The 23,727-nt window shown below is 48.5% G+C and overlaps 1 long non-coding RNA gene across 1 annotated transcript; it reads left to right on the top strand.

Moving 5' to 3' along the window:
* Positions 1 to 20,453, top strand: LOC310881717. The gene is made up of 4 exons (XR_014572519.1): positions 1 to 366; positions 14,567 to 14,772; positions 16,164 to 17,486; positions 18,292 to 20,453. It is a non-coding gene; the product is annotated as an uncharacterized lncRNA (long non-coding RNA).
* The last annotated feature ends 3,274 nt before the right edge of the window (positions 20,454 to 23,727 follow it).

Genomic DNA, 23,727 nt, shown 5'->3' with positions numbered 1-23,727 from the left:
AGTTTCTTTCCAAGCCTAAAGAGCACAACCCTGACTCCAATAGGGGCTTAATTGCTTTCAATCCTGTTAATTGAATTTTGCTCTCCTGTGCCACTTAGCACTGACTGAAGGAGGGAAACAGGAAAAAGGAAAAAAAAAAAAAAAAAAAGAAAAGAAAAGAAATCTGGGAAACAAGCTCAGCTGGCCCAAGGGACATGGCTCCTGCAGACATTATAAATGCATGTGCCCCTGAGCAGGGGGCTGCTTGAGCTGGGTGGGTAGTGTTGCAAGTTGTGTTGGGAAGTGTCTTGGGTGCTACACTAGAAAGAAGTGGCTCCTTCTGGGCTTTGAGGAGTCTATGGGCTGAATACTAGGTCTGAAATTAAGGTAAATTCTGGGTAATTATGAGATTTGGGGTGGTAGGGGACTGCCTGTGCTCTCAGGGGTGGTCCTGCTTGTGTACGGCTCTGATCTCTGGTGGTATCCTTGGTTTCAAATGCCAGTGTTTCTAAAGGTAACTTTAGAAGAGGTGGCTCTCTCCAGGGTGGGCCTCTTGCAGATGGCTTGGAGGAACAAGCTCCTCCACTAGCAGTGTGTCTGCATCTGCCTTGCTCGTGGACAGGCAGGTTTCTGGTGCGTGCCAGGTTTTGGAGGAGCCCTGCTGTGCTAACACCTGCACTGGCACCTGTGCTTGCTCACGTCTCCTGCAGCATGAGGGAGTGACCTCTCTAGAAGTCAGTTGGCTATTCCTGGTTGTGCTGGCACCGTTTGCTGTGAGGATGGGAGTTTGAGAGGGAGCTTCCTGGGCCATGCGCTCCCTTCCCTTTTCACAAAGGGGCTGTGTGAAATCTCCGTGGTGTCGGGGGCTTCTGTTCCCCCTCAGAGAAGTGCAGAGAGTGGCTGCGGTCTCCGTCTATGAGACGGCTGGGTAACAGTGGCAAGGTCTGGCTGCTGTTGTCTTGATTTCTGGAGCGAGATCTGCATGTTAACGAAATCCGTGGGCATCCCTCCCACGCAGCCAGGGCAGCGCGGTGCTGCTGTGCTGCATGCAGGCGGACCAGGGGCGCATCGGGAGGTGCTGCTCCTGCGGGAGCGCTCCCTGCCTGTTAGCTCTGGCCCTCTGCGTGCTCCCGGGAGCTGCTGTGATCGTCCCCAGGCTGCGGAAGCAGCAGCCGGGTGTGTTTAGGGGAGTGCTGCCAAATAACAGCACGGCGAGGTCTCGTAGCAAAGATCATGTAAGCCTAAATCAGAGATCTGAGGTGAGTCAGAGGTTTAATTTAATTAAGTCTAAAATTAGAGCAGAGCCTCTGTAAGGGGAAGGCAGGGCGGAGGAAGTAAGATTTGGGGGTATGCTTGTAAGTGAGGATTGGGGAGTATAGGCTTGTGCTGTTTATACAGACTGATGGCAGTGTCCCGTGGGCTTTAATATATTTAATAAGCACGTTTTGAGCACAAATTAGTGTGCACAGCTGAGTACTGCCATTTGCTGTATAACTCTGGCTAGTCAATTAATTTATAGTTTTGCTTCCACATGTGAACGATGCTCTCTTGTCTTTTGTCTTTTCTCTCTTTATAGTTTCTGTGGAAAAGAATATTGCCTTTCAACATGTGCATATTATCCAGTACCTGGCACAATGGCACTAGGGCTTGTAGTGACTGCTGCAGTGTAAATAATCAGTAATAATGGTAGTTCATACACAAAGAATGTGCCAACGCTATTATTTCTGAAGAATTTCCCTTTTTAACTTTTTTGTAAACCAGCTTAAATATCTGTCCTCACGAATCATTTGGCCTCTTTCACTTCTTAAAGTAAATGTTAATGGATGTTGGTCAAGGGTGTTGGTAGGATGTGACCTAAGGATCTTGTTGGCCAGTTAGTGAAAAAGCAAGCTTGGGCTTGAAAATGGCTTAGGAAATGTATTTTTGGGGAGGATCATATTTAACTGAGAAGAGCAGGTTGAAGGTTAATAAGTTTGGGAACATGATTAAGAATCCACCCACATTAAGAAACTTCTTGTGGTGAATGTCAGGAACCTTCCTGGTCCCTGAGGGCTCTGGACTGCTGCTGGTGGCTTTGTCTGGGGATTTGATTCTCGTTTGGGCCATGCTGCACATGCTGCCTGGAGGAGTTCATAGGGACTTTGTGGGGATGTTGCATCACTACAGGGTTAAGCTAAGTACTGCAGCCATTACCTAGGGCATCTTGGGTTCTTGCACGCTATGCATTTGCAATGTCAAATGTACAATCCAATTGTGGTGCATGAACAGAGTGGGGTTATCTTGTTGCCCAGTGTTCTTGAGCAGCTTGGGTTCCTCTCTATGCCCCAGAATGTTGGGAGAGGTTCAAAAGGGGAATAGATGATGGAAATGTTCAAGAAAGATATGCAACAAAGGTTAACAGCTGGGAAACATCCAGGGAGGAAGATGAAATCACACTCAAATTGTTGCTTGCTGCTTCCTAGGGCAGGTATCTGTTGTCTTCTCCCCTCCCTGAAGTTTTCCCCTTCCTGAAGAATGATCTCGGTATATGGCATCAAATCCCATGCTATGCTGATGGCCTTGCCAGATGGCATGTGGTCCACAGCTCAGTGCCTGTCCTGTACACTTGCATGGAAAGAGGTAATGGCCCAAGGAGCTGCCAAGAATATTATACAGAGGTACTGCTGCTTTGGGGTTTTGAATAGCACGTGAGGTTTAATTGTGTGGATGGGCCTCGCTGGGAAAGCTTCTAGCAAAAAGCTTTGCTGATGTGTTGGCAAGTGGAGGCCATGCAGATGCTTTGACTGTTGGATGAACTCGTTATATGGACTAACATGTGCCAAGGAGATCAGAGGAGTCCTGCTGAGGTCCGAGCGAGGAAGGAAGCTTGATGCACACAGAATGGCCTGTGGCTGTGTCAGGGTTGGGATTATCTGGTCTAGGTCAGCCTGCCAAGCAACAGTGAGGTGCAAGAATCTGGCTTTTATTGCTGTATGAAAAGGGGATCAGGAGTTGTGCATCATTATATTGGCCCAAGGGGAGGTTGGGGAAGTGTGTGGGTTACTCACCTTGTAGGAACAGCTGAATTTGGGCTGTGCCTCTGTCCCTGATGTCAGCTACAGTGGGTTCCTAGGAAATAAGGGATGATGTGGGTTGGATTTAACATGTTTCTACCTAGGGCCTGTTGCAACAGGGCTCGCAAGACATGCGTGACAGCAGTGGCCTGGATGGTGCATGCACTGCAGGGGTATGGCGGTGATTCCAAATCCTGGGCTGCTTGGCAGCAAACACTGCACCCATCCTGCTGGTAGGGCTGGGCCGGGCCAGGGTGTCAGCAGGTGGCACTGTCTGCTGTGAGCAAGCCCTGGGTTGTGCCTGCACCCAGGGGTGCTCCTGCAGGACTGGGGGCAGCCGCAGCTCTGGCTGGTGCAGATGTGACACCCTGCAGAGGTGGGTGAATCTGGCTGCAAAGCTGTTGCTGTGGCTGTAGGTCTGTGCTTAGCAATGCCTTTAAAGCACATTATATATGCTGGTTTTAACAGGTATTCAGAGTGATTCTTGACACTAAGTAAAGCATTCCCTTGGGATGGTATTGTATCTGTGATACAAGGAAGGTTTCTACCCCCGCTGCCTCTAAGAACTGCATTTAGAGAATTGTTCCTTCTGCCTGAAATTCTCCTGCTGCTTCGGTGAGATGCTGGAATAATTTCAGCTATTGATCTGGTGTTGCTGTGCATTGTTTAAAGGCTGCCCCTTTCCATCCTAAAGGCTTTGGGATCCCTACATCTTTACAGCATTTAGCGAGTAATTTGGGACCTTAGGATGAATGGTAATGAATAATTGCCGGCAGTCAGTGCTAGGCCACAGCCACTGGAAATGATGAGAAAAATGAACTGACGCTTCCTTGTAAGCCCTGCAATTGTGGGCTCTCGCCACTGGCAGAGCGGCGGAGGAGCCGGAGTCCTGCTCCGGGTCAGCGGTGTTGCAAAAGCAGAGTGACTTTCACTGCATGCTGCGGGGAGCCCTGGAGATGGAGGTTGCTGCTTGAGTGAAAGGGAGCTGGGATAAGCAACCTCCCAGCCCTGCTGGCTCTGACATGGGTGAGCAGGGGCACTGCCATGGCTCAGGCAGGTCCTTCAGGGAGGGTTGTTACATCCCTGATATAACTGTGTTCTCTGACGGTGGGCCCTGGTGGGCATCCCCTCCTTGCGCAGGCATGCACCCTGATTTCCCTCTCCCAGCCCCTGTCACACAGAGCCATTAGGGACCTGGATGTTTACTCCCCTCATGAGCATCCACCTGTATGGGATCTCTGCCCACCACCTGCAGGGGGAGGGGGGAGTGCTGCCTATGTCAGGGCTTTCATGTAGGCTTCAACACCGAAATACTTCAGGTGACAATGTTTTTTCGGTTGTTAACACCTTGGAGGCATGTGATGGACCTGGTGGATGTGGGTGCTGCTTGCTGGCAGCGTTTGATTGCATCCTGACTGATGCAGAGGATGGCTCTGAGGGGGAGCATCACTCCTGGTGACACGTGTCCCACCCTGGGAGAGCTGACACCGCACCGGTGTGACATGTCCTGATTTCCTGGAGTCTTCCAGCTGGAGGCTGGCTGCCCTTCCAGCGCTCTGTCCTCAGCAATAACTGCAAGGATTGTGAGGTCCCCTAAACCAAACTGTCTGAGCTGGAGAAAATCATTTGGGAGGGAATAAATGCAATTTTTGAGCATAGAAAGAGCTGGGATGTTCTACCCCAATTCTCAGCAAACGCTGAGCACTGCCAGCAGCTCATGGCACGCTCTGTCCAGTGTCAGTCATGGCAAAGCTTGTCCCCACGCTCTGGATCCATCCCCGCTGGCCTATGCTTTTTATTGCAAAATGCAGAACTTTTCACCAGCCTGTTAAAAACACTCATTGCCTGTGTGCCCCTGGTTTGCCAGCTGGTCCCAGGTGTTCTGAAGTGGTGGCCAGCTCTGTGCCACTTGTCTTGGATCGTTTTCCTTCCAGGTTGTTGATGAACAGAAGGTGCTCAAGAAGCCAACTCATATGGGGCATAGACGAAAACAAAGGTGCTCGGTGACAGCCCTGCTTAGCCTCTCATGACTGTTGCTGTAGCGTTTCCACCAGGCCAGGTGCATGCGTTCATCTGAGGGCCAGAGCCTGGGGCTGGGAGCTGAGCTGCAGTCACTGGGAGTCAGCTGGGATGGCCTTGGGAGAGGCTCTGAACTCTCTCCTTCTCACTGATGGGGAAATGGATAAAAATAAAGATGCTCACCTCCCTCTGAGGGTGGTGAGAGGATTAATTGGTTAATGTTTGTGAAGTGCTTTGAAGCTGAAATAGGTTAGGTGAGTGCTAACCAAGATTGCAACAGCTAGATGTGTCATGTGGAGGTAAAGGCTGTGCTGAGAAGGCATTGTGAGCCTTAAAACTTCTGTTGTTCAGATGTCAGGTGCTTCCCGTGTTCAGAAGCAGTCAAACACAAGGATTAGAGGGATCTGAATGGCAATTGCAACACCAAGACCTTTCCCTTCTCATTAAGTCCCAGGCTAACCTGCCCCTGGCTCGCAGGGATGGGCCGTGGTGCTGCAGCCCCGTGGTGAGGGGCAGCTGGGCTCTCGCTGCAGTGCTGGCACTGCCCTGTCCTCCCTGTCCTTGGGCCAGGGCTGCGTGGGCAAGAAGGGCCAGCATGTTTTGTGATGAGTGAAATCGAGTTCCGGGTTCAAGGCAGGGGAAACTGGAACTGGAGTGGGGCAGGGGTTGAGCAATGTGGGCTCCCTCCCGGGGAGGAGCGTGAGAACCGGTGTACCCAAAGCAAGAATGTGTTTGGAGACCTGGGTAAGCCCTGGCGGGTGGGGGCGGTGGTGCTGGAGCTGTGCTTAGCCTGGGTGTGTGTCCACCCACTGGTGGTTGCTCAACAAGCTGAAGGAGGCGGTGGCGATGTTTGCTTGGTGCTTGCTGGGGCTGAGCCTGGCCAGGAGCCCCAGCCATGGTGCGATGTCCCGTTCCCAGTGAGGGGGAACTGGGACTCTGGGTTGGGGGCAGAGCGTTCCGGGGGGCTGTGTGTCAGCCCTCGGGATGAGCCCTCCCTGTGTGGTGTGGCATTGTCACGTACCCAGGGCATCCACACTGGGAGAAGGGGGTCAAACTGCATTTTTCTTCTGGGGAGGACAGGGTGAGACTTCATCCTGCTGGATGGGGGAGCAGTGACAGAAGCCAGCAGCAGACCTGGCTGTTGGCACCTATGTTGAATGAGACTAAAGACTTGAGGCTTTCCTCCTGGAAGGATGGCGCATGTGGGGGTGGGCCAGCATTTATCTGCTATTGCCTGTGGGCCATGCTGTCTAGTTTCCATGGCACAAAGCTGCTGGGTGACTGCTCAATGTAGGACAGCGTAAGTCTGGCCTCCATCATCCCAGTTCTCCGTGGTTTGTAGTGCCTGGTCCTTGTGCTTTTGTCCCTCTGGTGATGTAGGGAGAATTGGAGATGGTGCTAGTCTCTGGGGGGAGGATTTGGGTAGCAATGGGGCAGGGGACTGCCTGAGCCTGGCTTCAAGGCAGCAGCAGGAGCTGCTCAGAGCTGTGCCTGCCTGCTGGGTGGGTTGTGCCCTTGTCTGTGTGGGTTCAGCAAAGGCAGAGGGGTTTGTCCTGGTCTCTCTTGGGCTTAGCGCATGGGATTCTTGTTCTCTGCACCTCATGGGACTGGCTTTCCTGGGTCTGCAGCCAGCACGTGGGACAGGGCGAGTGCTGGGACGGGTGAAACTGTGGGACTCTGGGTGTTTGGGACAAACCAAGGGGACACCAGCCATGGAGCCACCCAGCTGTGGCAGCCCGGAGCTGAGCAGCAGCCCTGCGGTTACCTGGGCTGCCCGGCCTTCCTGGAGCGGGCTGGGGCTCGGCACGCAGATCAAAGGGCCTTGCGTGGGAGAAGATAAGCAGCCAGTCTGGGAAGGGGGAGGTCGGGCTGGCCAGGTGGAGCCAGGAGGAGGCTGCCAGTGTCTTTCACTTTCATTGACCTCTCCTGCAAACCCGAGCCAAGAGGTGGCACTGCAGCTGGTGCTGTGGGCCTTGCAGCGAGCCTGCTGCCAGCCCCGTCCGGCCTTGCAGAGCAGGTGGGACTGCTCCTCCGCCTGCACCCGCTGCTCCATGGTTCCCCATGCCTGCTCTGCACCACTCCTTCCCCCTGGGAAGGATCCAGCTGCTGTTGCAGACTGTCATCCAAATGCCTCTAAATGGGGGAAAGCCTGGGGACTTGTTTTACAAGGGTCAAACAGATGTAAATAGCTTTTCTACAAAGATTTCTGCTCCGCTTCCCTCATCCCAAAGGCTGTAGCAGCCCCGGAGGAGGCTTCTTTTTTGCTTCGGTTACTGTACCCTGCTGAGGACTCAGCCCACACAGCCAGTTTTGGGCTCTCCAAGGCTTCTTCAAAAAATCAGCCAAATGTTGTTTGTTTTATGGACACCCTCATAATGCATATGGGTTTCCCAAGGAACAGCCAAAGTGCTGAGGGGGGTGGGGTGGGGAGGGAGGGGAACCAAGGAACTCTTCATCTGGGTTGACTCATGCTTGATGCTTTGGATGGATTTGTTATTCATCATGTACCCATTACTGCCTGGGGCCTGCTTAGCTCCATGCTCAAAAACTTTTTTTTTCTTAAACCACATCACTGCAGTGCTGCTGAGCACTTGTTTGCAGTTGCCGTGAGTGCCTTTACTCTAAAGCTCTTGGAGGCAGGAGATAATTAACTTATTCCTTCCTTTCTACAGAAAATGGTTTTGTTCCTGGACAAATCTATTCCACACAGGCAGTGTAAACCTCCTGCCCAGCAGCAAAGCTGCAGTACCAAGCTAAATGGCATGCAGATACGGTGCTCTCATTTGTGGGTCTTTGTAGCTACTGCTGCAAGCAGAGGTAACAGCAGGGGAAGGCAGTTTTGCCTGCAAGTGTTGACCTGAGCACCAGTTGGATGGAGGGTGATTAAAAGAGTAAAGCTCATCTTGTTTGAAATTGCCTATGGAATGACAACCCTGTTTTAGTGCTGTTGTCTTCTATGAACGTGTGCTCACCTGTGTGGGCAGGTTGTGCTCCTTCTGCCACCCAGAGACCCATCTTTGCTGGAGGTCCGTGGTGCCAGCAAGAGCAATGCCGTCAGTGTTGCTCTGAAACTAGCAGTGCTGTTGGGCAATTCCTTTATGCCTGCTTAGAGAAAGTCACCAGAATTGCTTCTGGGGCTTGATTTCTGGTGCCAGTAAGCTCTGCAGAAGCAAAATCCAGCAGTGGTGCTAGGCCTGGGAGAGGTAGGTCTGCTCCTGGGAAGCAGTGACGGCTGATCTGCTGTTGTGCACCCGAAATATTAGCATTATAATTTCTGGGCTGGTAATTCCCGTCACTGAAAGCTCACTGTTACAGAAGTCGTGTCCAGTGAAAAGGGACAAACCCATCTCTACTGCATCAGGGTGAAATAGCTGTGCAAAGCAAACTCTCCCAGACCTCAGTGCTGGTGTCACAGACCTCAGCAGCAGAAGTGTGTGGGGCTGGGGAGCTGGTGGGGGACAGTGGAATGAACCCCAGGCTCAGCTCAAGGGAAGGTTGTGTCTTACCCTAACCATTGACTCATTCTGTGGCCAATGGCAAATTTTGCCTTTCTTCATAGTTCAGCTGATAGAGGACACTACTTGTGTCAGCCTCTCCAGGCTATAGAAAAAACTACTCAGTTGGTGTAAAGCCCCTAGGAGGTGTTGGCCAAACTGTTCCCTAAATGGCAGGTGTGCCCTAATGGAAGGGCAGCACCTGGGGCTCTGGGTGAGATTTAAGTCAGAGGTGGAAAGCTGATGAGAGAGCACCTCCCCAGACAGCTGTTATTGCGGGAGGGATAGCTTAATTCCAGTTAGGTCCTAAAGCAGAAGTCAGTGCAGTAAGGCACTGCAAAACCATGCTCATGGGGGGAGACCTTGAGCTCGGACAGTTGTCTGCTGACAAGGGACAGGTTGCTTATTTTCTTGTCACTCCATTGCTTATATCCTCTGCTTGCTGAGTATGCCCTGTCATTTATGATGCAAGTGACCTGATTTGAATAGTCTAGTTAAATCTTGGAGCTATGCTGATGAAAGACAGCACAAGAATCTGACTGTGCAAAGCATCTTTTCACTTAGGTTCACTTGATCTGGTAAATGCCGAGGCCAGAAGTGAAAAATGAAACTCATAGAGAAGTCAAGTTCACAGATGTCCTGGAGTTATTCTAGCATCTGGAGAGCTGTTCTTTATTCAGATCAGGGGGACTCACTTTCCCACATCTCTTCAGTTTCTTCTTTGTTTTTTTTGATGCTTTTGAGAGCTGTGTTTAGTCTTGCTTATTAATCCTGTTTGCTGCAGTGATGCCACAAGGAGCCACTGCCGCTGGCATGAAGAGCTTTCAGTCTAATTTGAAACACGATGTAACAAGGGGACACAACCCAGAGTGGTAGGCAGAGGGTGTAATGAGATCCCAGGTCTGATAGCCTGCGTGTTGCACAACATGGTGTGTTTGAGCGCCTTGTTTGCAAACTTTGGATGCCTTTTCTAAATTTTAGGGAATAATATCAACCTGAAGGTTAAGAGCAATACGAAAAGAGTAAGAGTGTTTTGGTTTCAACTGGCCCTGAACTATTAATTTGCCTCTATTTTTGGAGAGAGAGAAGTGCAGCAGAAGAAATTTTTTTTAGATCTAGGGCACAAAGAGTTCAAGAGCGGTGCTTGTGGGAGAAATTACCAAAAGGAGCTTCCAAGGCTGCCAGTGTTGCCGAAGTAGAGTAGTATGATGCAGAATGAAGCAAAAGTAGCCAAGGCAAGAGGCTGCAGCTCTGGGAAACTTTAAAGGTGAGGAGGGCAGCACGCTGGTTTTAATGAGAACACAGGGAGTTATTAAAGGAAGGATGAGGAATAAGCAAGGATGGATCTCATCAGCTGCTTTTAAAATGTAGGACGTGGGAAAACTGGGGGGAAAGTGTTGGCATGCATCCCAGGCTGCACTGATTTATTTTTAAGCAAGGAATCTATCATTATGAGATGCAAAGACTTAGAGCAGCTGTTCTCAGTACAGGGATGTGAAAGTCCTTGGGCATCCTGGGAGTGAAGTGAAAGTGGATCTTTCGTCTCACTCTTTATTCCTCCACAGTAAAAGTTGATGAGTCCCTCCCTGTCGAAAGTGAAGTGCCAAATATTTCCCTTTGATTTATTCCTTTTACAGCTAGCTTCCCTCTGCCCTTGCGGCTTGTTCTGGTTGAAAACGTCTACAGTTGCCATAGTTCTGGGGATTTGGCAATGGTGGCGTGACTCATGAGGTTCGACCTTGTCAGCTCAGGGCAGCCAGCCAGCAAGAAGGCCCTCGTTAGCTCGGAGTCAGGAAGCAGGGGTTGCTTCAGGAGCTGTTGTGCTCTTGAAGGGTGTCTTTGGGCTCCCCCCTTCAACCTGTAAAACAGGTGTGAGTGGAATCACAGCAGGAGGGGACACAGAGAGCTCCCTGCTGGGGAAGACAAGGCCCAAGTCTACCAGCAGAGACCACCTAGGCCATACCTGATGGGTTCTGGGGTTGGATCCTCATATCTCTTTCCAACCTTGGCACAAGATCGTGGTTGGAGCTCAGGTGAAAGCAGAGCGTGTGGTACTGGCAGGTGGCTGAGAGAAGGTGCTGGGCCCCAGCTGCGGGCTCTGCTCTGGCTCCCAGTCCAGCAGTATCTTGCCTGGATGCTGGGTTCAGTTCTCCCAGACACCAGGCTAAGAGATTATTTCTACCATGCATAAAAAGATTGCAGGGTTTGGCATCTGCTTTGAGGCTTTCGCTGGCAGGCTTAGTAAAGAGGCTTAGGACTGCTCAACCCAGGGAAGTAAATCTGCTGCATCTCTTCTCAGATAATGGAGAGCAGGCTTCAAAGGAGGAGGAAAACCTTTGCTTTGTAGCCTGCGTACGTGTTTGGTCTCGCTGATCCTCAACCCTTGTCTCTTTGCACTGGTGTAACAGTGGAGAAAAGAAATAGAAACTGATATGTCTAGGAATAGATCCGGTGGGTGGGACACCTCCAGTGCTGGCTGGGGGAGGCTCCCCAAAGAGTGGGGATGTCTGTCTCCTCCTGGGCTGCGGGCTGCCGAGGGGCAGGGCTGCGGCACTGCACTCACCTGCATCGCACGCGGATGCCTGAGGGGGATTTTTATGGAGCAATCATGGTAATTAGCAAGCACAAGTTTTTCCACGTACCAAACATTGTCGAGGGCAGTCATTCAGCCCCGTGCTTGTTATTGCAGTGAGTGCTGGGCAGGAGTGTCCTGGGAATTTGTCACATCCCAAGGAGGGGGGGGGGGGGAGCCCATCAAAGTGTCCTCGACTTGCTGATGTTGGCTTGCCAGCCTGAAACAAAGGGCTGATGAAATAGCATTAGCCAAGCTGGTCGCTAATGAGGGCAGAACATCTGGAGCCAGGATTTGTTTATACTTCTTTGTTTTGTCATTGTTAGGGAGGCAGAAGAGGAAGTGTCACTCAGAATATAAATCGTGACATTCAAACAAAGGGCTGACATCTGGGTGTGATTTTGGACTTCATGTGTGCAGGATCTCCTGAGGTTTAAGCCCAAAATTTTAGTCCAAGATGTTGGCAGTCCATCCTGTTTTCAGAAGGTTTGGTGTCACTTCAGGACGGGGACTAAGGAGCCGTCCCGACCTCCAGGCTGGAGCTGGAATGTGCTGAGACCTGGAAACGTCCATGTCAACTCAGACGCTGCAGCAGCTGGGGACAGCAAACCCCAAACCTGGGTGCTGGTCTGGCCATGGCTGGTTGTGGATGTTGAGGGGAATAAACAGGGCAAGCACAAAGCAATTCTTCCTGTGATAAAGCTTCCTGTGGCTTGGGGACTCACCAGCCAGCGGCTGCATCTCCATCATCATCATGCTTAATAGCCACTGATGGACCAGTCCATGAGTTTAATTGACTTTTGACTCCCTTGATGTGTTTGGCATCCACAACATCCTGAGGCAATGAGTTCCACAATGCAATTAGATTGTATGGGAAGGGGGAAAAAAACTTCCTTTTGTTTGTTTAAACCTACTATATGATAATTTCATTTGGTATCATTTGATTTGAGTGCTATGAGTAATCTCGAACATCTCCTGTTCATTTTCTCTGGGCATTCCTTATTTTAGACTCATACTCCTATTCTCTTTGTAGCCTGCCTTCCACTATAGGTGTTCTGGCGAGTTTAGTCCTTTTCTGGGCAAAAGCCCTTCCTACCTCTGTTCCTCTGGGTGGCCAGGGCAGGGGCTTTCTGCAGCTTCCTACAGCCCTGCTGTGCCATTGGGAGAAGGAGGAGGGTGGCCCTGTGGCCACAAATGTGTAGAATCTGGGCAGACCCAGCAGTCATTATTATGATAATAATTTGTTTTCTTTTCTCCCTCTTACTGGTTCCAATCAGGTGCTAAATCTTTCTGGTTGCTGAACTCTGACCTGATGTCTACTTGTGGCCTTACCTACCTACAATGTCTCCAAGATACACCCCTGAGAGAGCTATAACAGGCAGCTAGAGTACAGCTAGCTAATTTCCCCATCTACATCTTTCAATACTGAAATTCATCTGCCATTTTCTTGTCCAGCCACTGTGTCATGAGTGACTTACGCTTTTCTCTTGGGTGATTTGGAGCTTTGAAATTTTCTGAATCATTCCATTTGTCCCCTTGCTAATCCCCTTTTCCAAGTCATTTATAATAACTCGAGCTGCAGAGATTCCTGTTGGGTCCCACCTCCAATGGGACAGCTGTCCTTCATTACTGCTTTCTTTTTTAACCACTTAACTCAAAGAAGCTTCTTCTTTACTCTATGGTACCTTAGTTTCCTAAGAAGCCTTTAGAGGACGGATCTCAAGTTTGGATTAGAAGTAAAAGTTAATTGTGTCAAGCAATGCCATTGTCCGTGCTTGGTGGAACTCTCATGTATGACAAGACAGGACTTTCCTCCCCAAAACCTGTCATGAGTCTTCCCTGGTCTGTCCTTTCTCTGTCCTTACTGCGTTATTCTATTTGTATGAGCATTCCTCCCTTTACTGCAAAAGCGCGGTGCAGAGCTTGGGCTGGATGATAATTTTTTGAGTTCCTTCAGTGCTGCTGGAGGATTTAGTCCCTGCCTGTGACCCTGTGTTAATGGGATTTATCCATTTATTGTGAATAAAAAAGTTAATTTAGCTTTTCTGCTATGGTGTTATCTTCCTTGGAGGCTCCCTTAGCCCTCTGATCATGGACACTCAAATTTGTTTTGTTATTAGTGCCTGTGACTTGAAAAATTCTGCTCAGAATACTTGTGGTATATTTTGGCACAGCAGAAGGTTTTATATTTTAGATTGTTTTTATTTCCATTATTTGGACAGTAATTCTCCTTAGCCTTGTCTTACTGCTGTTTGTACCACTTTCTGCTAAGCACACTAACTTTTTTAGAAAAAAATCGTTAGGAGATACATGTTTACACTAAACATTTCTTCAAATGGTCATCTTGCCTCTGGGGCATGTTTTTTCCCTATTGACTCTTCCTTTCTAACTCACTTTAAACAAGTGTCTGTATTTTTAGGCAGCTTCCTGTTTTCAAGTGAAGCTTACAATAACAGGGTTGCAAGGCGGCTTCAGGACTGTTGGTTTTAAGCATGTCACCAGTGGCTCTTTGCTTCTTGAAATCCAAAGTACTGGTGCTCCTGGGCGCTGCTCAGAACATGCTGTAGAAGTGACTTAATGCTTCAGAGGTCACTAGTTGCTGCTGGAGAAGCAGTAGCTTCCTCTCTCAAACTTGGATGTCTTTCTGTCCTGTTACTTACACCATCTGTATGGGAAGATGGATATCTTCCACTGCTTGTGATTGAATCCTGATATTTCCATCACAGCCTCATTCATCTTAAGTTTCATGGTCATTGCCCTGTTCTGGATGAGTGGATGGAGTAACCTTAATATTATAATGTCCGGGCATGGGACTGCAATCCTAGGGACTCTGACGCTTGTTGATACAGTTAACTTTGCTGAGCTCTTTGATCAGCTCTCCTTAATGTACAGCTCAGCTCCTCCACCTGCCCAGCCTACTCCCATTCCTGTATAATTTGTTGCCACTCATTACCATGTCCCGCTGCTTATCTTCCTTCCACCAGATTTCTAAGGTGCTGGTTATGTTAATAGTCCCATCTGAAATCAGGGCACTGCTGTTCACTCATCTTGCTTTTAGACCCTTGGCACTGGGATAGAAATGCGTACATGGTGTTGTCTTATTCTGTTCTCTGGCTCTGCATGCCTGAGAGGGCTGTTGTCTGCTGGGGCTGCAGTCTGCTCTTTCCTCCCTGACTGTTTTTGGCAACTCTCCTATCCTTTTATTCAAGGATGCAAAATTTTCATGACTTCTCCACTGGAGACTGCGTTTTCCCAAACCACATGTCTTGTCAAACTCTTGGCTCTCCTACAATATTTAGTTTAAAAGACCTCCTTTATGTGCCAGCAGCCTTGATCTATTTTCATTTGGATTTAATATTTAGATCCTTGCTGCATGATCTGTGCCTATTCAAGCCTGTCCTCAAGGTACTATTTCCTGAACCTTGTGATGTCTCTGGATTTTTCCACAGGGCACTGGAAGGAGCATTTCTGAGCATGTAACTGAGTTGGTCCTGGCCTTTAGCCTGCTAGCTACCAGCTAAATCTTGCCTTCAAGATTGTTCTCCTCCTCCATCCTGTGTTGGTGGAGACCATGTGGACCACACCACGAGTTCTTCCCCAGCTCACTGAGTAGGGGGCAGTCCAGATGTGAGACCACCCTCTTAGCATTTAGCAGGCAAGTGATGTTCTGCTCCTCAGCTGTTTCTATTGCAATAGCCTTTCTCATCCTTTTCACTGAATTCCTCATCTTCAGAGGGATGTTCTTAGCACAACAGAATGGATCTCCTTCCTCCAGGCAGTTTTGGAACTGCTGGTCTAAATAAGTTCTTCCCAGCCTCCTTAAAGGTGTCACTGCTGTGTCGTACTCCCGGCAAGCCCCTAGCCTAATCGCTCTTGTTACAAGGCATGGCACTTTGCCATTGAGGTCTGTGGGCTTCCTTCACAATGTACAGACCTGTGTGACCTGCCCATGGCCAGCCATAACATGTGCACCTTGCTGTTCAGCTGTGCAAGTCTAACAGCTCAAATCCGCAGCTCGGGTCCTCTGCTCAGCCCTTGAGATACCATTAGGAGGGACTGAATGGAATGATCTGAAAAGGGTCTTTGAACACCCTTTAAAAAGACTGAATAAATTATTCACATGAATAGTATTGTGATCAGATGTAAATACTTGGACATTTTTATTTTGATAAGCTTTTGGCACTTTTCTCAAGGCTGTTGCTTTTTGGGAGGTCCTACAAACATCCAGCATGAAGCTACAGAGATGTCTTTGCTGCTGGTCAAAATGTGGTTGCTTGTCCTGTTACTCAGAAGCAAGGTGAATTCATGTTCTGTCACTTAGTGATTCAAACACCCCCCCTCCATTCCCACTGCACGTGCAGGTTTCCTTGAGCAGAATTTGCTGTGAGTTCTGGGCAACTCCACTATTCATAATCTACAGAAAGCTGAAAAGTACCCCAAATGCAATGAAGGCGTTAATTCTGACAGCGCTTTGAATGTTAGTGATTTGCTATTTAAACTACATATCACTCTGGAATATTATGGTTTTGTGAAATGTGAAGTATAGAAAGATCGAGAATGAAGAGAAGACCACTTTATTTGACCTAAAATTATTTTATCCCTTTAAGTTTATTTTTTCCCCTGGAATTGACAGTGAACAGTGTGTACTAACACCGTTATAACTATGATGCAATGTATACCTGTTTAGTTAGGAGAAAATATTACAACAAAAATTCCCCAGGTCTCTTAGTAAGTGAGAGACTTATTTGTTTATTAATTAAATCTCTAGCCTGAAGATATGCTAATTATCTTAGATGTCAGCCTAATCTCTAGGAGAGCATCTTCAAAAGCATGTGGAAAAAAGCCCAGGGCATTTGGATATGGTACTTCTCAATTTTATTTTGTCTTACCTTAAAAACAAATAATAAATTCCAGTTAACTGCTTTCTTTTGGAAGCCTGGTGATGGATGCAGATCTTAGAGTGGGATTTAAACCAGTTAACTGTAGCCAGAGAATTGCTTTGAGTTAATTCTTGTTTCAGTGATTTTTTTAAACCTTTTCTTTCAGCTTGTGGTTTCTTATGGATCTCTCCAGGGAAGGTGAAATTCCATAAAAATTCTTACTGAGCATACTGTTAAGCAGCTGATGGGAAATGCTTTTCTTTGCCTTTCACAAACCTTGTAGCAGTAGTCCGGAGACTTGTGAATTCGAGGCAGAAAGCCACTGGATAATATTGTATTAGTAAAACATTTGGACTAGACTGAAAATTTGCAGGTGATGCAGGATGCCCTGGACTGCTGCTCTTCTGCACAAACCCAACACCGTTAAATGGTAACCCCTCGTTGCCAGCCTGACTTCACCTAGGTGCAGCTTCCAGACTTGGATCCTTTATTCCTCTGCCAGACCGAGGAGCCCATTAGCTGTGACAGGCCAATCAACCATTTCCTAATTGATCTAGTGATGTGGTTACTAGTGACGACAGGCAGATGAACTTGATGACCCAGGAGGTTCTTTCCACTTCTGCGCTCCATGGAGGTAGTGCAGTGTTTGATGCCAGGGTGAATCACGGGTGTATCTGTCCTACATCTTTGGAAGCAGGCTCCATGGCATTGCCGACAATGGTGATTAACAAGGCAAAGCATGTTCCCTAAAGCCAGTACACCAGGCAAAACAGCCGAACATGTAGGGCAATGAATACAAGAAAATAGCTTTTGGATGCAGTTGTCTGCAGCATCTGGTACTGAGTCAGTCTGCAGCAAGTGATGGGTGGACAGCTTCTGGAGAGACAAGGACTTGCTCAGGCATGGACCACCAGCATCAGCTGGGTGGTGTGAATGGGCTGCAGAAGGACAAGCAGCAGCAGAAACCATGTAAACATGTAAAAATCTGCAGAAGGGAGAGAAAGGAAAAGGGCTCTACAAATGCAGGAGACTTACCTTGTTACAAGCAGAGATTTCGAAAAACGAAAGGGGGATTCCTGAGGTAGCAGATCATTTGCTGCTCCCTGTTTTTGTCCAGCAGTGATGTCTCCTTTTTGGCTCGTGCTGTGTGAGAAGTGCAGCCATGTGTGTACAGGTGTACTCAAGTGAAATACCTCATCTGTGGCATCCTTTGTCCCATGCATCGTTCCTACAGAAGGTGCAAATGCAAGAATTATACAAACTTACTAAATCCTATTTGGAAGACTCCATTTCTGCAGCCTAAATGTTGGATCATGGCTTTATTTTCAGCTGGGAAATGAATGGCAAATGGAAGCCCAGTCCTGGAAGGGACCACAGGCTCAGATCCCAGCAGTCTGCCAGCAAAGACAATGTTGCTGTTGGTCTCTCACCAACATGGACAAACACTTGGAGCACACTCAACCAAGACACCAGATGTTTTAGAACAAAGGTGAGTGCCCACGGGAGCTTGGCTCCATGGTTGGATAGTGCCTGTATGATGTTTTATGGGTGTAGCCCTTCTGCCAAGCACTGACTGGTAAAGAACAGGCCTAGGTCATGTTCCAGATGTTCCTAGAACAACCTTGAAATAGCATCGATTTGGGTCTTTCCCTGGGCTTGTTTCAGCTGTGGGGTGCTGTTGGTGTTTGCCATGTGCTGCTCCCAGTAGCCGGTTTGCCAATCGATCCCCGCTGGTGAACATGCTGCTTCCACTGCTGTCATTAGGCGTTCGTTAACCTCTCTGCTCCTCCACCAGACTGGTGACCTGGTTGCAATGGGATGCTTATTAAGTTGTATATGGGTACACAGGCTACTGTGTTGAGTGGAATGGTGTTATTAAACACAAGGGAAAAGCCACAGGTAGTTAAAGGTAATCAGGTAAACCTCAGGGCTTCTGTGGTGAGTACACTCCTGCTGCAGGTCTAACAGAACTGTGTGTGGATGAGTGCCCATGGAAAAGAGTGGTTTATAACTTTCCCTTGGGGAAAGTGGTTGGGTTAAATGCTTGAAGTGCACGTGCTTGAAAAGTTGACAAAAGGACTATGATTTTCCAGTGGTTAGGAGAGTGCTTCAGACCACCAAATAAGATGAAAAAGCCTGAAAGACCCAGAAATTCTGTAGGAAAAGTTTTCCCCATCTTTCATGGAGTAAATGGGAGCTCAGAGAAACATGGAACAAAAAAGAGCCAACAGCACAGGTATGGTCCCTTGTGATGTGGAGAAGGAAGATGGCTTATTTCCTTCTCTGTCTTCCAGAAGAGAAGCTGGAGGGGAAAAAGAATAACAAGACTGCCATGGCAATCAGCAGTGTCTTCTTGAGATGTTGGAAGGTGCCTGTAGCACAGCAGGTGACCAGTTGGTGAGCGTCTCGCACTCCTGCTGGGAGGTGTGATCCATGTCTATGCCAGGGGAGTCCAGAGGCAACCTTCACCAGACCTGCAGGGTGGGCAGTACCTGGAGTGTCCTGTGTATGGTGTGCCCCCGCTCACTGGCCACACGGACAGCTTGCTGGGATGTCTCATTAACGTTTATGTGGCTCAGGACAAGCTCTGTACTCAGCACAAACAGAACTGCTGGTGTCTGGCCAGAAGGGTTGTGTAGAAAAGTTCTGGCTATCAGACACAAAGGAGGGCTTTGCTGTGGAATGTCAATGCCAGAAGTTTCATGTCTGCATGTTTGGGAAGTTATGCTAGCTGGAAATGCTCGGTGTCTTAGTACGGTTGCTAGAAAGGGCCTGGCAAACACTCCCAACAGAAAACAGGGTTTATTTGTTCAGTAGCGAGCATATTAGCTGGGAGTCAGGTACCAGCTTGCAAGGAATTTGGCTGCAAACTCTCTGCTCTGGAGTATTTGACCAGAGTGCAGAGGAGCAGACTGTGGGTATGAACACCCACATGAAACCCAGGTTTTGGCACGTGAATACACAGCTGAACAGAGAGGATGGAATAAAGATTTCTTTGTGTTAGACCTAATGTGATTCCTAAAAATCCTGATGCATTTCTGGTGCTTCCCCTCTTCCCTGAAGTATCAAGGATTGTGCCATCAGCCTTCATAAGGATGAACTATTTCTTTAGCAACCAGATGTGATTGAAAGTAACGGTGCTATTTGACAACATGCCTCCCTTTCCAGCTGTGTTTAAACCTTTATTAAACCTTTATGTATCTCACAGAGGAACAAGTTTCATCTTACCCAGGTACTGCCACACCATCACAGGTTGGGGAAATGTTGCATGGTGTCTGAAATGCAACCCATGGGTGCCTTGAAGATGTCTTACACCTCTTAATTTCAAAACAGGGTTTTCCACGAAATGCAAATCTTTGTGCAATTTGTGTGCTTTCACCTAAATTGGGAGAATATGAAATAAAACAAGATTATGGAAGATCCATAGTTCTCATGGGTACACTTCACTTCTTCAGATGTGGCTATGTTTTTTTATAGAAAAAATGATAGCTTTCTATGGAGAACTTTCAAGCAGTTATAGTCACAAACCACAGCATCAGGTACATCTAGTAGTGCCACTATTGTCTTCCCTATTCTTAGTCTTTCATGTGCATGGAAATGCCATATTCTCAATTACCTTTTTCCAGGGAAAGAAACCGGGGGCCTTCCTGCAGGTTTCCCCAGAGGAACGACTAGCGTTGTGATGGATCACGTGCATGGCTGAAAGTAGTGGCACTGGCATATGGTGGAGCTCAGAGTTTCATGCTGCAATTAGCAGAGTGGGGTGTGGTGATACTATAATCTGAGAGCAACCAACACCCACACAGGGCATGTTTTGGCCTCCTGCTGTTGCTGTGCTGATGGGTACTGGCACTTAGGCCACCACGCCCTGTGGCCAATTCCAACATTATAGAGCCTTTGCCGCTAATAAAACATAAATAGTAATTTTCTTGAGAGAAAAACACCATGTTCTTGTCCCTCCTTGTTCAGGTGGGGATGGCTGGTGATGAGGGTTGCTGGAGGACATGAAAGAGCCTGGTCCTCTCTGGAGGGCAGGTTATTGATACCCCTCAGTGGAGCAGCACTTATAGGGCCCAGCTGGCAGCATGGGAGGGGGCAATGTTACTCAAATGGGTTATTTCACATTGCATAATCCTTTGTGTGCTGTTCTTGTGGGCTTGCTGCTGCTCTTCTTACTGTCCACAGGAAACTAATCTCAGGATGGATTTTTCTTCCTCTGTTGAAATTCTGCTGTTTCAGCAGCCCACTGACAGTCATTGTCTTTTATTTCCATGTGTGAGCTGAAGCCAGAATCAGAAACATTCTACTTTGTCTCCAAACAATGGGGCTGTGATTTTTTCGCATGATGACTTCGTCTTTTCAGCCGGTGTGCTGTGCTTCGCTTCTAGCTATGGCCCATGGCTGGTGCTCAGCAGAAGCTGGAAAATACCCACAATGAATCCAGGCAGTTATGCAACGCTGCACATGAAGTAAAATTCCTTTTTAACCCCTGCAGGCGATCAGTTTACGCCCTGAATGATGAGATTTTGATTACCCTTATCTAAGCTACAAATACTGTTAACGGCCACAAAATCAGCTAGCTCTGGTAGGGCCCATCAAAGTGCGGATCTTGGTGGCCTTCCGAGCCTGCAAGTCCTTTGCAGCTCCATGGGATGTCAGGGTGGGAAGTCCTTTCACAGTGCAGATGTTATTTGCTGAGGCCTTGTAGATCAAAACCCAGCTCCCACCACTTCCAGCACTGCAACTTTTAATGAGCGAATGCTGTCCTGGAAAGCGTTGACATCAGGATCGGCAGGCTGCTTCCCCCGAGCTGGCAGGGGGAGCTTGTTGCTTCTATGCTGGATCTCCCCTGAATACAGGGGCTGGTTCCAGCATCCTGTTGCCCCAGCCCCACATGGTATTGCTTATAGCTCAGGGAGCAGCTTTGCTCTCTCAGGGAGCCCACTTCCCAGGGCAGCTTCATTCTTTTGTGAACAAAAGCTGTTGAGCTGTGGGGAGGCTCCTGGCTGGAAGGTGGGACCTTTCCGTGGGCCAGACTGAGACTGCTGCCTGAATCAAGGCTGGATAGCATGTTAGATGCTCCTAGATGCATCTCTCCCTTGGTTTTCTGTCATATTTTGCATCAAGAAAGATAAATATTAAAGGCATCCAAGCCAGCAATAAGGCAGAACTCCTTGTACCTTCAGCCTGGTAGGAGGGGAGAATTGATTAACTGGTAGGTTTTCAGGGCCAGGAGAGATCAATAGGACCAGTCAGCCCAGCATGCTGTGCAAATCAGACCATAGATCATACTAGCGATTCCCACACCAAGCCTGTCTGAGAGATAGCATTGTTGTTTTGACTGGTGGGAGGATCTCTCACACCACAGGGATGAATACCAGTATAAGACCAGAGATGAATAGTCTGAAATAGGTGTGACCCAGAGGATAATGTGGCCTTCTGCATCTTAATATACCCATCTGTGAAATGCAAATAATAACAGGGGAACCTTGTAGGGATTCATTAGTGCTTTGAAGATGGCATGTGTTACACGCTGTTATTGTGATCTTCCAAAGTTAGCCTCATCCCTGCCTTTCAGACATACACCTCTCACAGTTGCTCACTTCCTGATTCATTTCCCCCTCCTCCCCAGCATCATCAAGCCAAGTCAGCAGTGGTAGAGGCCTGTTCAGAAGAGTCAGCCACATGTCATGGTGGCTCATGGCCTAAGAAGGATTGCAAAGGCAAGGCTGGCTCGAGCACAGAGTGCTGGAAGTTGCTGTGATTGTACTGCAGATGTGACGTGGGGACCTGGTGTGTGTCACGACCTTTCCACGCTGGAGTTTGTGCAAATGACATGTAAGAGTCCATAACCAAAGATGCTTTTTGCGATTTTAGTGTTGATCAGAGCTAAAAGGTGGATTTGGGCAGGAAAGGACATGGTGACAGGGAAGGGCACGACCAATGAGATACTGGGTCTGGAGCAGGATGCAGTAGGTGCTGAGTTTAGGCAAAGCTGTTAGATGCTCTCTGTGCACAGAGGTTTATAAAACTGCAGATCCAAATTAAGCTCATCCCTATTCTTTCCCTTTGAAGCAGTGGGTCCGCTTGACCCAGAGTTTTTTGTTGGTGAAGCTTACTGCCGTGCTCCAGACGTGCTTCTGAAACTTTTTGCTGAGGCTCTGCGCACTCTAGGATGTGCAAGACTTGCTCTGCAACCGAAATTCTCAGAGGTGGATGGAGTCAGGAAATTCCTGTCATTCTCCTCCTGGCCTCTAGCAATTCACTCTCCTTTGCAACCTGCTCCAGAGGGAATAGTGCTCCAGGATGCTGAGAGTTAACACAACCAGCCGTTGCAGCAATGCAGCCAGGTGGTGTGCTGCTGGGCTGAATTGCACACACAACACAAGGGTTGGAAACGAGGAGCCACTTGAAGGACTTTTCACTGGGTTGGGCTGGTGGGGCTCAATTTTGGGCTCAGAAAGCTCATCCTGCTTGAAGGAAGAGGACTGTGATATAGACCTTGGGTGACTGTGGTGTCATTTGGATTTCAGGATGACCAAGATTGCTTCCGTGGAGATTTGGGCAGAGCTTGCCTGAGAGCTGTGGCAGCAGCAGGTATGAACAAGGGAGCTCTGAGACACATGGCTATTGCAGTCTGGAAACTCTAACTCCGTTAGTGTGAGGCTGACTGGCTTGTTGGCTGATCAGCTACTGGATTTCAGCCATAGAAGTGGGTGCAAGCTAAAGAACTTTGTCTGGTGTCATAAACCTTGTCTTGCATGGGATGTGTGCAGGTGAGGTGCCTCCCAAATTGTACTGAGGAGATGGGTAAGACTTGTGGCTCTTGCAGCACGGGATGGGTGAATAACTGGGTGTCCCTGGAGGGGAGGAAACGGTACTGATGTTGTTGACAGCAAAGATGAGTCCTTTTCCGAGGCACTAAGCGAGGCAGCAAGATACAAAGAATGGGGACTCTCTCTGTGCGCAACACCCACATAGCTGCAGCCCAGAAGACTGTTAGCCTGCAGCATTAGTGTGGCAGCACAGTGCTCTACACTTTATTTTCTCTTTGAGAGCTGCAGATGAGCCCAAAGGAGCTGCAAGGGGCCTCTTGTGCTGAGAGGCTGATTAAAAATAAGAAAGTGCCTTTGAAGTCCTTGGGTTTTGAAATATCTCACTCTGAAGGTGCAACTCATACAGCACTACTGACGTTGAGAGCTCTGGACTCTGCTTCGCTGGGAAGCAAAATACCATCTACTCTATGTTTCCTTTGCTAAATATGCCAAACAACCACGTCTATTCTCTTTTAGCCCTGAGGGTTTCTGATTTGAGAGAGATGTAGTGGTGGGCTGGAAAAGAAGTTTCAGAGAAATAAGCATCAGGTGTTGGTGCGGACAGAGTTGCTCTGAGAAGGGAAAAAAGGCAGTAGGGAGGTAAAAAGCATGCCAATCGGGACAGAAAAGAATAGCTCTGGTGGGAATAACGGGTAGTTTTATTAAACATTAAATTGTTTCCCTCCTCATGTTATTTATTGCTGGGTATGAAGGGGTTTATTTCCCTGGAACATGGTGAGAGCAGCAGAGGGCAGCTGGTGCCACAGGCTGCCTGTGCTGGTGGGAAGGGGGCGCCTGGAGAGGTGACAGAGCACGAACTGCCCAAGGGAGCACCCTGGGACCAGCGAGACTGTGCTAAGGTGAGCTCGGCTGGTGCTCAGGAGGAAAAGTGAGGAGACCTAGGCTCTGCAGGTG

Source organism: Anser anser (genome assembly GCF_964211835.1).
Source record: "Anser anser genome assembly, chromosome: 14".
NCBI classification, from domain to species: Eukaryota; Metazoa; Chordata; class Aves; order Anseriformes; family Anatidae; genus Anser; species Anser anser.
The sequence above is the reverse complement of the archived record's forward strand: the minus strand, read 5'-3'. Positions and strand labels throughout refer to the sequence as shown.